Here is a 12,526-nt window from a genome sequence, read left to right on the forward strand (position 1 = left end):
ATCAACTCCCGAGATGAGGCTCGTGTAACCAAAGTGGAATGGCTGGCTAGTTAGCATGCGCTAATTGTCGTTGTGTTGCTGGTTCGAGCCCAGGGAGGAGCGAGGAGAGGGGCGGAAGCTATACTGTTACACTGGCAATACTAAAGTGCCTATAAGAACATCCAATAGTCAAAGGTTAATGAAATACAAAATGGTATAGAGAGAAATAGTCCTATAAATACTATATTAACTACAACCTAAAACTTCTTACCTGGGAATATTGAAGACTCATGTTAAAAGGAGCCACCAGGTTTCATATGTTGTCATGTTCTGATCAAGGAACTGAAACGTTAGCACATGAGGCACTTTTACTTTCTTCTCCAACACTGTTCTTGCATTATTTAAACCAAATTGAACATGTTTCATTATCTACTTGAGGCTAAATTGATTTTATTGATGTATTATATTAAGTTAAAATAAGTGTTCATTCAGTATTGTTGTAATTGTCATTATTACAAATACAAGTTGTTTTTTTTTAATCGTCCAATTAATCGGTATCGGCTTTTTTGGTCCTCCAATAATTGGTATCGGCGTTGAAAAATCATATTCGGTCGACCTCTACTCATGATGCCATCGATTTTGTGAATTGCACCAGTTTCTCGTGCAGCAAAGCACCCCCTCAACATGATGCTGCCACCCCCGTGCTTCACGGTTGGGATGGTGTTCTTTGGCTTGCAAGCCTCCCCCTTTATCCTCCAAACGATGGTCTGTATGGCCAAATAGTTCTAGTTTTGTTTCATCAGACCAGAGAACATTTCTCCAAAATGTACAATCTTTATCCCCATGTGCAGTTGCAAACCGTAGTCTGGCTTTTTTATGGCAGTTTTGGAGCAGTGCCTTCTTCCTTGCTGAGCGGCCTTTCAGGTTATGTTGATAAAGGACTTGTTTTACTGTGGATATAGATCCTTTGGTACCTGTTTCCTCCAGCATCTTCACAAGGTCCTTTGCTGTTGTTCTGGGATTGATTTGCACTTTTCACACCAAAGTACATTAATCTCTAGGAGACAGAACGCGTCTCCTTCCTGAGCAGTATGATGGCTGCGTGGTCCCATGGTGTTTATACTTGCACACTATTGTTTGTACAGATGAACGTGGTACCTTCAGGCATTTGGAAATTGCTCCCAAGGATGAACCAGACTTGTAGAGGTCTACAATTTTTTTTCTGAGGTCTTGGCTGATTTCTTTTGATTTTCCCATGATGTCAAGCAAAGAGGCACTGAGTTTGAAGGTAGGCCTTGAAATACATCCACAGGTACACCTCCAAAAGCCTCAAATGAGGTCAATTAGCCTATCAGAAGCTTCTAGCTTCTTCCTATCAGAAGCTTCTCTCTCTCTCTGTCTCTCTTTAGCTCTCTCTGTAGCTCTCTCTGTCTCTCTGTGTAGCTCTCTCTCTGTAGCTCTCTCTGTCTCTCTCTGTAGCTCTCTCTCTGTATCTCTTTGTAGCTCTCTCTGTAGCTCTCTCTCTGTAGCTCTCTCTCTGTAGCTCTCTCTCTGTAGCTCTCTCTGTCTCTCTCTGTAGCTCTCTCTCTCTGTAGCTCTCTCTCTGTCTGTCTCTCTCTGTAGCTCTCTCTAGCTCTCTCTGTCTCTCTGTAGCTCTCTCTCTGTCTCTTTCTCTCTCTCTCTCTCTTTGTCCCTCTCTGTCTCTCTCGGTAGCTTTCGCTCTGTCTCTCTCTCTCTCTCTCTCTCTCTCTGTCTCTCCCCAATTCAAGGGCTTTATTGGCATGGGAAACACATGTTAACATTGCCAAAGGAAGTGAAATAGATAATAAACAAAAGGGAAATAAACTCTCTCTTTGTCTCTCTCTCTCTCTCTTTCACTCTCTGTCTCTCTCTCTCTTTCTCTCTATAGCTCTCTCTGTCTCTTTCTCTTTCTCTCTCTTTGTCCCTCCCTCTCTGTCTCTCGGTAGCTTTCACTCTGTCTCTCTCTCTCCTCTCTGTCTCTCTTTCACTCTGTCTCTCTCTCTCTCTCTCTCTCTCTCTGTCTCTCTTTCACTCTGTCTCTCTCTCTGTTTCTCTGTGTAGCTTTCGCTCTGTCTCTACCCCCTCTCTTCACACTGTACTCCTAATTCTGGAGTCTGGTCTGTATGGGGGAGTTTGGTATAACTGTTCTGGCTGTGACTGTGTGACTGCTCGAACATTAGCTAACCCCTTCACTGTGACTGTGTGACTGCTCGAACATTAGCTAACCCCTTCACTGTGACTGGGCCTGGGTCAAACCCTCTCTGGGAACACAGGTGTTGTTCTGTTGTTGTAACAATCAATTAGGAGCCATGATCTGTAACCTTCCCTAGATGTGACCCTTTCACCCTGGTGCTTGGCCTTGTGCCAGCTTGTGATAAGCTGACAAGCTGAAAAGCCTCGGAGATGTCAGACAAAGAGAAAGTTGTTCAGGCAAATCAGTGTTCTCCTCTCGCTGTTGCTCTTTCACTTGCTCTCTCTCTCTCTCTCATCCCCCCTTTCGCTCTCTCTCTCTCACCCCCCTCTCGCTCTCTCTCTCTCTCTCATCCCCCCTTTCGCTCTCTCTCTCACCCCCTCTCTCATCCCCCCTTTCGCTCTCTCTCTCTCACCCCCTCTCTCTCACCCTCCCTCTCTCACACACACACACACACAATCCAGGTGAGGGCTATGAGAGCATCCTCTTGGTTGTGTGTGTGTGTGCGTCTGTGCGTGTGTGTGTGAGAGAGAGAACAGAACAATGAGCATCACTCAGACAATGCAGCTACTTTCTCTTCCTGATGTGTTCTGACAGAGAATTCTCATGCTGACTGTTCTGTGCTGACTGACTGCTCCATGCTGACTGCTTCATGCTGGCTGACTGCTCCATGCTGACTGCTCCGTGCTGACTGACTGCTCCATGCTGACTGCTCCGTGCTGGCTGACTGCTCCATGCTGACTGACTGCTCTGTGTTGACTCCTCTGTGCTGACTGACTGCTCCGTGCTGACTGACTGCTCCGTGCTGACTGACTGCTCCGTGCTGACTGACTGCTCCGTGTTGACTGACTGCTCCGTGCTGACTGACTGCTCCGTGCTAACTGACTGCTCCGTGCTGACTGCTCCTTGCTGACTGACTGCTCCGTGCTGACTGACTGCTCCGTTCTGACTGCTCTGTGCTGACTGACTGCTCCGTGCTGACTGACTGCTCCGTGTTGACTGACTGCTCCGTGCTGACTGACTGCTCCGTTCTGACTGCTCCGTGCTGACTGACTGCTCCGTGCTGACTGACTGCTCCGTGCTGACTGACTGCTCCGTGCTGACTGCTCCGTGCTGACTGCTCCGTGCTGACTGACTGCTCCATGCTGACTGCTCCGTGCTGACTGACTGTTCCGTGCTGACTGACTGCTCCATGCTGGCTGACTGCTCCGTGCTGACTGACTGCTCCGTGCTGACTGACTGCTCCGTGCTGACTGACTGCTCCGTGCTGACTGCTCTGTGCTGGCTGCTCCGTGTTGACTGACTGCTCCATGCTGACTGACTGCTCCGTGCTGACTGACTGTTCCGTGCTGACTGACTGCTCCGTGCTGACTGACTGCTCCGTGCTGACTGACTGCTCCGTGCTGACTGCTCCGTGATGACTGACTGTTCCGTGCTGACTGACTGCACCGTGCTGACTGACTGCTCCGTGCTGCTCTGTGTTACAACAGCTCCTAGAAGAAATGAGATCCTCATTCTACCGTCACGCCCCTGTTCTATTCTATTACCGTTGACTGTGATGTCACAGCACATGATGTTATGTCAGCCCTCATTCTCTCAGTCACACCATCACAATGCGTGATTGTTCTGATGGGAGAACTGGCCCCAATACTGTTCTGCTTTTACAACTGCTTGTGTTACTGTGGTGCTTCCAAACAGAATTCCATCATGAGGACAGGGTGTGAGTTCATCAGGAGCTGGTCGATCAACCTCAATGACACTGGAATCTAGAAACGTCTTACGTCAACTCCACACGTCTGGTGTCAAATGAGAGGGTAAAAGTCCCCAAGCCGAATCCTATCATATCACTGTGAACCAGAGAGGTCTTTATCCACGGTTTGGTGTAATCTGGTGTCCTTACATGCAACTAAACTAGTAACTCGAGTCAGGATTTGACCAGCTTCCTTTCAATACAATTCAATCAGTTATTTGTTTACATTGTCGTCCTACATTATTTAGATGTTACCGGAGAGCCAAGTCCAGGTCCCAGAGGCTTCTAAACAGCTTCTACCGTCCAGCCATAAGACTCCTGAACAGCTAATCAAATGGCTGCCCAGACTATTTGCATTGACCCCCCACCTCCCGCCAAGTGTTACTCTGCTGCTGCTCTCTGTTTATCATCTATGCATAGTCACTTTAACTATATATATATACTTCATGTACATATTACCTCAATTACCTCGACTAACCGGTGACCCCGCTCTTTAATTATTTGTTATTTTTCTATTATCTTTTCATTTGTATTATTTTAATTATTTATTTATGTTTTACTTCAGTTTATTTTAGTGAATACTTTCTTGTCACTTATTTTTCTTGAATCTGCATTGTTGGTTAAGGGCTTGTCAGTCAGCATTTCACTGTAAGGTCTACTACATCTGTTGTATTCAGCATTTCACTGTAAGGTCTACCTACATCTGTTGTATTCAGCATTTCACTGTACGGTCTACCTACATCTGTTGTATTCAGCATTTCACTGTAAGGTCTACCTACACCTGTTGTATTCAGCATTTCACTGTAAGGTCTACCTACACCTGTTGTATTCAGCATTTCACTGTAAGGTCTACTACACCTGTTGTATTCAGCATTTCACTGTAAGGTCTACCTACATCTGTTGTATTCAGCATTTCACTGTAAGGTCTACCTACACCTGTTGTATTCAGCATTTCACTGTAAGGTCTACTACACCTGTTGTATTCAGCATTTCACTGTAAGGTCTACCTACACCTGTTGTATTTAGCATTTCACTGTAAGGTCTACCTACACCTGTTGTATTCAGCATTTCACTGTAAGGTCTACCTACACCTGTTGTATTCAGCATTTCACTGTAAGGTCTACCTACACCTGTTGTATTCAGCATTTCACTGTAAGGTCTATCTACACCTGTTGTATTCAGCATTTCACTGTAAGGTCTACCTACACCTGTTGTATTCAGCATTTCACTGTAAGGTCTATCTACACCTGTTGTATTCAGCATTTCACTGTAAGGTCTACTACACCTGTTGTATTCAGCATTTCACTGTAAGGTCTACCTACACCTGTTGTAGTCAGTGCATGTGACAAATAACATCTGGATTTGATTATTGAACACTGTATGCCTATAGGGTCACAGCTAGGTAATTACATTTTAGTTACAGTGTAACTCCTCTGGTATGGCATAAAGGCCCATTAATGCAAAGTGTTTAATAAGCTACCCAATCATCAATGAACACACACCATGCTTTAGGGCTCCACGGTATCACGACGTGTCCTTTACTTCCAACTCCTCTACATCCAGCAGGTGCAGGTCCATCTGGTGTCGTAGGGACTAATAACAGACACACACGTGGACCATGAGGTTTGAACGAGATGAGTTGCCTGACTGACGTTACACGTAGGTGACATTAGCTCAGATATTCTACGTTTTACAAGGTGATTACCAGAGAGAAACACCAAAAAACACCTACAAAGACCGTCTGAAGCTCCACTCGGCCATGCCTGAGGTTTCCAAGCCGTTAGAGACGTACTCACGGGTTGAATAATACTGTCGCCCAATACAACAGGACAATGATTTACTGGGATAAAGACACGATTTAAAAAGGGATGAAAGACAATCTCACTGAGACTACACTGGGATGTCTCTCTATCTAAACGATTTTTCTGCTATTGTACGATTTTATGTCGCTAAACCCAGCCAGTCTGGTTAAATGTTAAATGATGGTCTAACAATGGAATTCACCGAATACAGCGTTTCTCTGTTGGATCGTTATTACTGAAATATCAGTAACTACATTTTGCCACACAGTAAAATCCCGCATCATTACAAGCCCGTGGGTTTCCCTGGATCACAATAAGACAGCGGGTTGCCTTTACTAGCCGTTAGTAGCTACCGTAACAACCCGGTGTTCACATGTCTTACCCAGCAGTTCTTTGGGGACCTCTGATACTTCCTCGCTCATTTTTGCAGTCTTGGCTCGACGATAATATCCAACGGAAAACACAAAAATACTGTGTGTCAATAATTCAAATAATAAAATAACGAGTGGATGCAACAGACAGAGAGTCCTGCTCGCGAAGTGTCAGGTGCCGCTCCGAACGCCCGGTTACATGTTTCCCTCCCCTCGCGTTTTCGGTAAGATGTGTCCACATTTGCCTAGGCCATATCCCTCCGTTTCCTGTCCGCTTCTAAAACTCAGGACAGGAAAATCATACATTTAAAAATAACAGATTTCCTCAGAGAATCCGCTGATTAACGGCTAGTAGATGACACCATCAGGGCTCACCTCGCGAGAATGAACCGCCACCGGAAGAATCACACACCCTCACACAGAGCCCTCGTAGTACGTTACAGACCGTGATGCGCCAGCCCCTCCTCTCCTGCGACGCCCGGGCCGTCGTGGCTGGCAGGCAGGCTGTCGACGGGTCAAGGAGCGCAGCAGCAGCGAGGAGATGGGGACATCTGCTGGCGCTGTGTGAAGCTACATGCTGCACTATAAGGTTGAAGTGCCTTGCTCATGGGCACATTGACAGATTTTTGTCCACATATTTGGCTCGGGGATTCGAACCAGTGACCTTTCAGTTACTGGCCCAACACTCTTAAGCACAAGGCTACCTGCCTTACATTACCTGCTATAGGAATAAAGGGGTAAGTGGAAGTGGAGTGGAGGGTTGGCCTAGAGATGATGATGATGAGGAGGAAGAGGAGGAGGAATTTGATGATTGTGAAGATGATGGAGATGAATGTGATGAAGTTGATGGGGAGGAAAAAATAATGACGGTGTTGGTGGGGAAGGTAATGTTGATGTTGATGGGGAAGGTAATGTTGATGGGGAAGGTAATGATGATGTGGGGTAATGTTGATGGGGTAGGTAATGTTGATGGGGTAGGTAATGATGATGTTGATGGGGTAGGTAATGTTGATGTTGATGGGGAGAGTAATGTTGATGATGATGGTAATGAAGAGGAGGATATGAGGAAGAAAAGGAGGAGGAAGATTGTGAAGAGAATGATTATGAAGCTGATTGGGATGAGGAAGAGGAGGAGGAAGATGCTTGTGGTGGTGGAGGAGGAGGGAGGAAGAGGATGGTGGTGGTGGAGGAGGGGGAGGAAGATGATTGTGATGGAGGAGGAGAGGGGGAGGAGGAGGAAGAGGATGGTGGTGGTGGAGGAGGAGGAGGAAGAGGAGGAGGAAGAGGATGGTGGTGGTTGATGAGGAAGAGGATGGTGGTGGTTGATGAGGAAGAGGATTGGGGTGGTGGAGGAGGAAGAGGATGGTGGTGGTGGATGAGGAGGAGGAAGAGGATGGTGGTGGTGGATGAGGAGGAGGAAGAGGATGGTGGTGGTGGAGGAAGAGGAAGATGATGTTGGTGGTGGAAGAGGAGGAGGAAGAGGATGGTAGTGGTTGATGAGGAAGAGGAGATGGAAGAGGATGGGGGTGGTGGAGGAGGAAGAGGATAGTGGTGGTGGATGAGGAAGAGGAGGAAGATGTTGTTGGTGGTGTTGGAGGAGGAGGAGGAAGAGGATAGTGGTGGTGGAGGAGGAAGAGGATAGTGGTGGTGGATGAGGAAGAGGAGGAGGAAGAGGATGGGGTGGTGGAGGAGGAGGAGGAGGAAGACGATGTTGGTGGTGGAGGAAGAGGAGGAGGAAGAGGATGTTGGTGGTGTTGGAGGAGGAGGACGAGGACGAGGAGGAGGAGGAAGACGATGTTGGTGGTGGAGGAAGAGGAGGAGGAAGAGGATAGTGGTGGTGGAGATGGGGGAGGAGGGGATGAGGAGGCAGAGGTGATATTGAGGATCAATGTTTCTATGTTTCTACTCAGTTGAATCGGTCCTGAGCCATTGAAACCTCACACAAAGTGTAGAGGCAGTTTGCACAGAAACCATGAACACATACTTTCACTACTGACAGTCTGGGCTGCATTTCTCCATTAGGACTTTGTGATACAGTGAGCAGGACGGAGCATAAAGTTCATCACAACCCATCACCTTGACTTCAATCTTAAATCACTGATTCATGACCACAGGACAGTGACCTTCATGTCTTAAAGTAATGATGGACTGTCATTTCTCTTTGCTTATTTAAGCTGTTCTTGTCATAATATGGACTTGGTATTTTACCAATTAGGGCAATCTTCTAACACATAGAGGAAAGAAATTCTGCAAATGAACTTTTAACAAGGCACACCTGAAATGCATTTGTAGTGACTACCTCCTGAAGCTGGTTGAGAGACTGCCAAGAGTGAGCAGAGCTGTCATCAAGGCAAAGGGTGGTAGCCTAGTGGTGAGAGTGTTGGACTTGTAACACGTCCTGTTTACGTTGTTTTTAATATGAATTCACCCTAATCTCATTTACCAGACACTTCCTCCTATTGCGATCCGCAATTAGTCTTGGGATGAGGTTAGATTTACCCTAAAGTGTTGACCCTGGTCAAGAAAATAAATGGAAAATTATAACAAATGATGATAATCCTGAATCCTGCCAATAGATGGCAGTAAAGTGACAGGTTTTGATCAGGAGTCCTACATCAGAATCGTTGTACTGAGCAGATTTTTTTTAAATAGGCTCGTCAGTTAAAGAACAAATTCGTATTTACAATGTTTTGGCCCCCTACACCGGGCCAAACCCCGGACGACGCCGGGCCACTTGTGCCCAGCATCATCCGGGATGAGGAACGGTTTCTTATTCTAGAGTGCTGAGATTGTCTTGTTCATTTGGAACTAGTGAGAAGGGAGCTATTTGGTGTCTTTCTCCAAGATGTACCATTCCGGTTACAGTACATTAGTTGTGTTGATAGCAGGAGTTCAACTTACAGGTGGGCTGGGGGGGGGGGGGGGGGGGACTGGGAACACCCATAACAAATCAGGGCACCCCCACGAGTGTCAAAGATATCTATGTTGGGCACCCAACACAGATAACAACCTCACTCGGTGCATAAGGTTGAGAATCATTGTTTTGGCTGTGTTGATATCAACACTGACCCCATAGAAACAGAAGACGATAACACTATCTGCCACGCTGTGGGCTCACAGGTTCCCTGTCCTTCTCAGAACACCACAGGCTGTAATCATGCAGGTGCTACTTATCTACTACTCTGTCATTGGATCTGCTCACAGCAGAAGACATGACGTGTATTATCCCTTAAAGCTAAAGGGCTGGAACTGAGCTTATTGTGTCTAGTTTAACCAAGTGTGCTGTGTTTCCCAAATCACAACCTATTTCCTATATAGTGCACTACTTTTAATGAGAACCTTTATGGGGCTTGGTCAACATATGTGCACTTATATAGGAAATAGAGTGTCCTTTAGGATGTAATCTGTGTGTTTATTCCAGAAGGAAAAATATTTGTTTTTCAAGGCATTGTGGTCAGGCAGAAACACAGTCACACTTTCACAAAAATAAAATGCAGGGGGAAAACATGTGGAAATTTTGGGTGACTGTGTTTGGGACCGATCTGGAACATTCAGAGTTTTCCAGCCTCCAGCTTCTGAGAAAGACCGAAAGAAAGAAAGAGAGAGAGAGCACAAGAGAGAGAGCGAGAGAGAGAGCACAAGAGAGAGAGCAAGAGAGAGAGCACAAGAGAGAGAGAGGGGGGGTGACTAAGAGAGAGAGAGGGGGGGTGACTAAGAGAGAGAGAGAGAGAAGGGGGTGAGAGAGAGAGAGAGAGAAGGGGGTGAGAGAGAGAGAAAGAGAGAGAGAGAAAGGAGAGAGAGAAAGAGAAAGGATACCTATTGTGTGTCATGGTGGAATGAAGCAGAAATAGCCAGAGAAAGAACAAATGTGGGATGTTCAAAACAACCATGTCGGAATGCTCCTTAACATGTAGAGGTTTGGGCTACATCTCAAATGGAACCCTATTCCCTATATAGTGCACTACTTTGCATCAGGGCCCTATAGGACTCTGGTCAAAAGTAGTGCACTATATATGGATTAGGGTTCCATTTGGGAGACATCCCTGGACAACATCACCCGGGGGGTTTTCTGATTGGTTCGTTTCCTGGGGAAAGTCCTGAAGTTAAAATAATTGTTTCAGTTCTGTTCTCGTTCTCTCTCCCTGAAATTGTAATTGTACAGACAGTGGTCAATGACAGCCAGGGGTTGTTTGGACCATTTCAGAGGAGACTATTTCAGACACTCATCAATAGATTTAAAAAGCAATTTGTGACAATTTACGACTGGACTTTCTTTCTCTCCACCATTTCCAGTTAAAGCACTTAACTTTTTTTACATTGTGGTTTGTCCCCTTCTGTCCCCAACGTGTTCTGCTGCTTGGTGAAGAAGGAAAGCACCGTTTAGTGGCTTCTCTGTGTCAGTTTTGAGGTTTCAAACGTTTGGTTGAGTGGTCACCTCACCTCCATCAGCGGACCCTATTAGTTAATTAACGCACACACACACACACACGCACGCACGCACGCACACGCACACACACACACGCACGCACGCACACACGCACGCACGCACACGCACGCACACACACACACACTATTGGTTCAAAGGATCTCAATTGAGGAACATTTGAGACCCAGGAACCAGACGTGACGGTGGCCTGACCTGGTTGCCTTCAGCAGTCAGACACGGGGACCTCACCATCTCCCCCCTCTAGAAATAAATAGTCGGCCGTATTGAGTGACCCCATGAGGTAACATACATGTCTATGTCACCTTCACCCTGGTCATAGTATGTTGGACATAAACGCAAACCAACACACTAACTTTACCACGGTGTGTCACCACAATTGTAGAGGAGCCTTGTGAAGACATGAATCACGCTAGCTAGCTTGTTGGCTTGGGGTCACCTCTTTGTGAGTGTGGGGGGGGTGGGGTCACCTCTTTGTGAGTGTGGGGGGGTGGGGTCACCTCTTTGTGAGTGTGTGTGGGGGGGGTCACCTCTTTGTGAGTGTGGGGGGGGTGGGGTCACCTCTTTGTGAGTGTGGGGGAGGCATGAGGAGGTTTGGGGGAACAGAGAGATAAGAGGTGACTCCTTGTTGATTTACATCTGTTGACTAATCATGCTTTATATCTGTTGACAGGAGGCATGAGGAGGTTTGGGGGAACCGAGAGAACAGAGAGATAAGAGGTGACTCCTTGTTGATTTACATAAGAGGTGACTCCTTGTTGTGTGTGCATAAACGTTTACTACTTGTTGTCGACTAAAATTATTCACTTAACTGTCAGATGAAATATTAAAATTCTCTGTTAACACTAAAACCACTGTGTACAGTATTAGATAAGAAGACAACAACAGTGTGAAGGGAGAACCACTGTGTGAGGTATTAGATAAGAAGACAACAACAGTATGAAGGGAGAACCACTGTGTGTGGTATTAGATAAGACAACGACAGTGTGAAGGGAGAACCACTGTGTGAGGTATTAGATAAGAAGACAACAACAGTATGAAGGGAGAACCACTGTGTGTGGTATTAGATAAGAAGACAACAACAGTATGAAGGGAGAACCACTGTGTGTGGTATTAGATAAGAAGACAACAACAGTATGAAGGGAGAACCACTGTGTGTGGTATTAGATAAGACAACAACAGTATGAAGGGAGAACCACTGTGTGTGGTATTAGACAAGACAACGACAGTGTGAAGGGAGAACCACTGTGTGTGGTATTAGACAAGACAACAACAGTATGAAGGGAGAACCACTGTGTGTGGTATTAGATAAGAAGACAACAACAGTATGAAGGGAGAACCACTGTGTGTGGTATTAGACAAGAAGACAACAACAGTATGAAGGGAGAACCACTGTGTGTGGTATTAGATAAGACAATGACAGTATGAAGGGAGAACCACTGTGTGTGGTATTAGATGACAGTATGAAGGGAGAACCACTGTGTGTGGTATTAGATAAGAAGACAACAGTATGAAGGGAGAACCACTGTGTGTGGTATTAGATGAGACAACAACAGTATGAAGGGAGAACCACTGTGTGTGGTATTAGATGAGACAACAACAGTATGAAGGGAGAACCACTGTGTGTGGTATTAGATAAGACAACAACAGTATGAAGGGAGAACCACTGTGTGTGGTATTAGATAAGAAGACAACAACAGTGTGAAGGGAGAACCACTGTGTGAGGTATTAGATAAGAAGACAACAACAGTATGAAGGGAGAACCACTGTGTGTGGTATTAGATAAGACAATGACAGTATGAAGGGAGAACCACTGTGTGTGGTATTAGATAAGACAACAACAGTATGAAGGGAGAACCACTGTGTGTGGTATTAGATAAGACAATGACAGTATGAAGGGAGAACCACTGTGTGAGGTATTAGATAAGACAACAACAGTATGAAGGGAGAACCACTGTGTGAGGTATT

This window comes from Oncorhynchus masou, chromosome 29 (genome assembly GCF_036934945.1).
Source record: "Oncorhynchus masou masou isolate Uvic2021 chromosome 29, UVic_Omas_1.1, whole genome shotgun sequence".
NCBI classification, from domain to species: domain Eukaryota; kingdom Metazoa; phylum Chordata; class Actinopteri; order Salmoniformes; family Salmonidae; genus Oncorhynchus; species Oncorhynchus masou.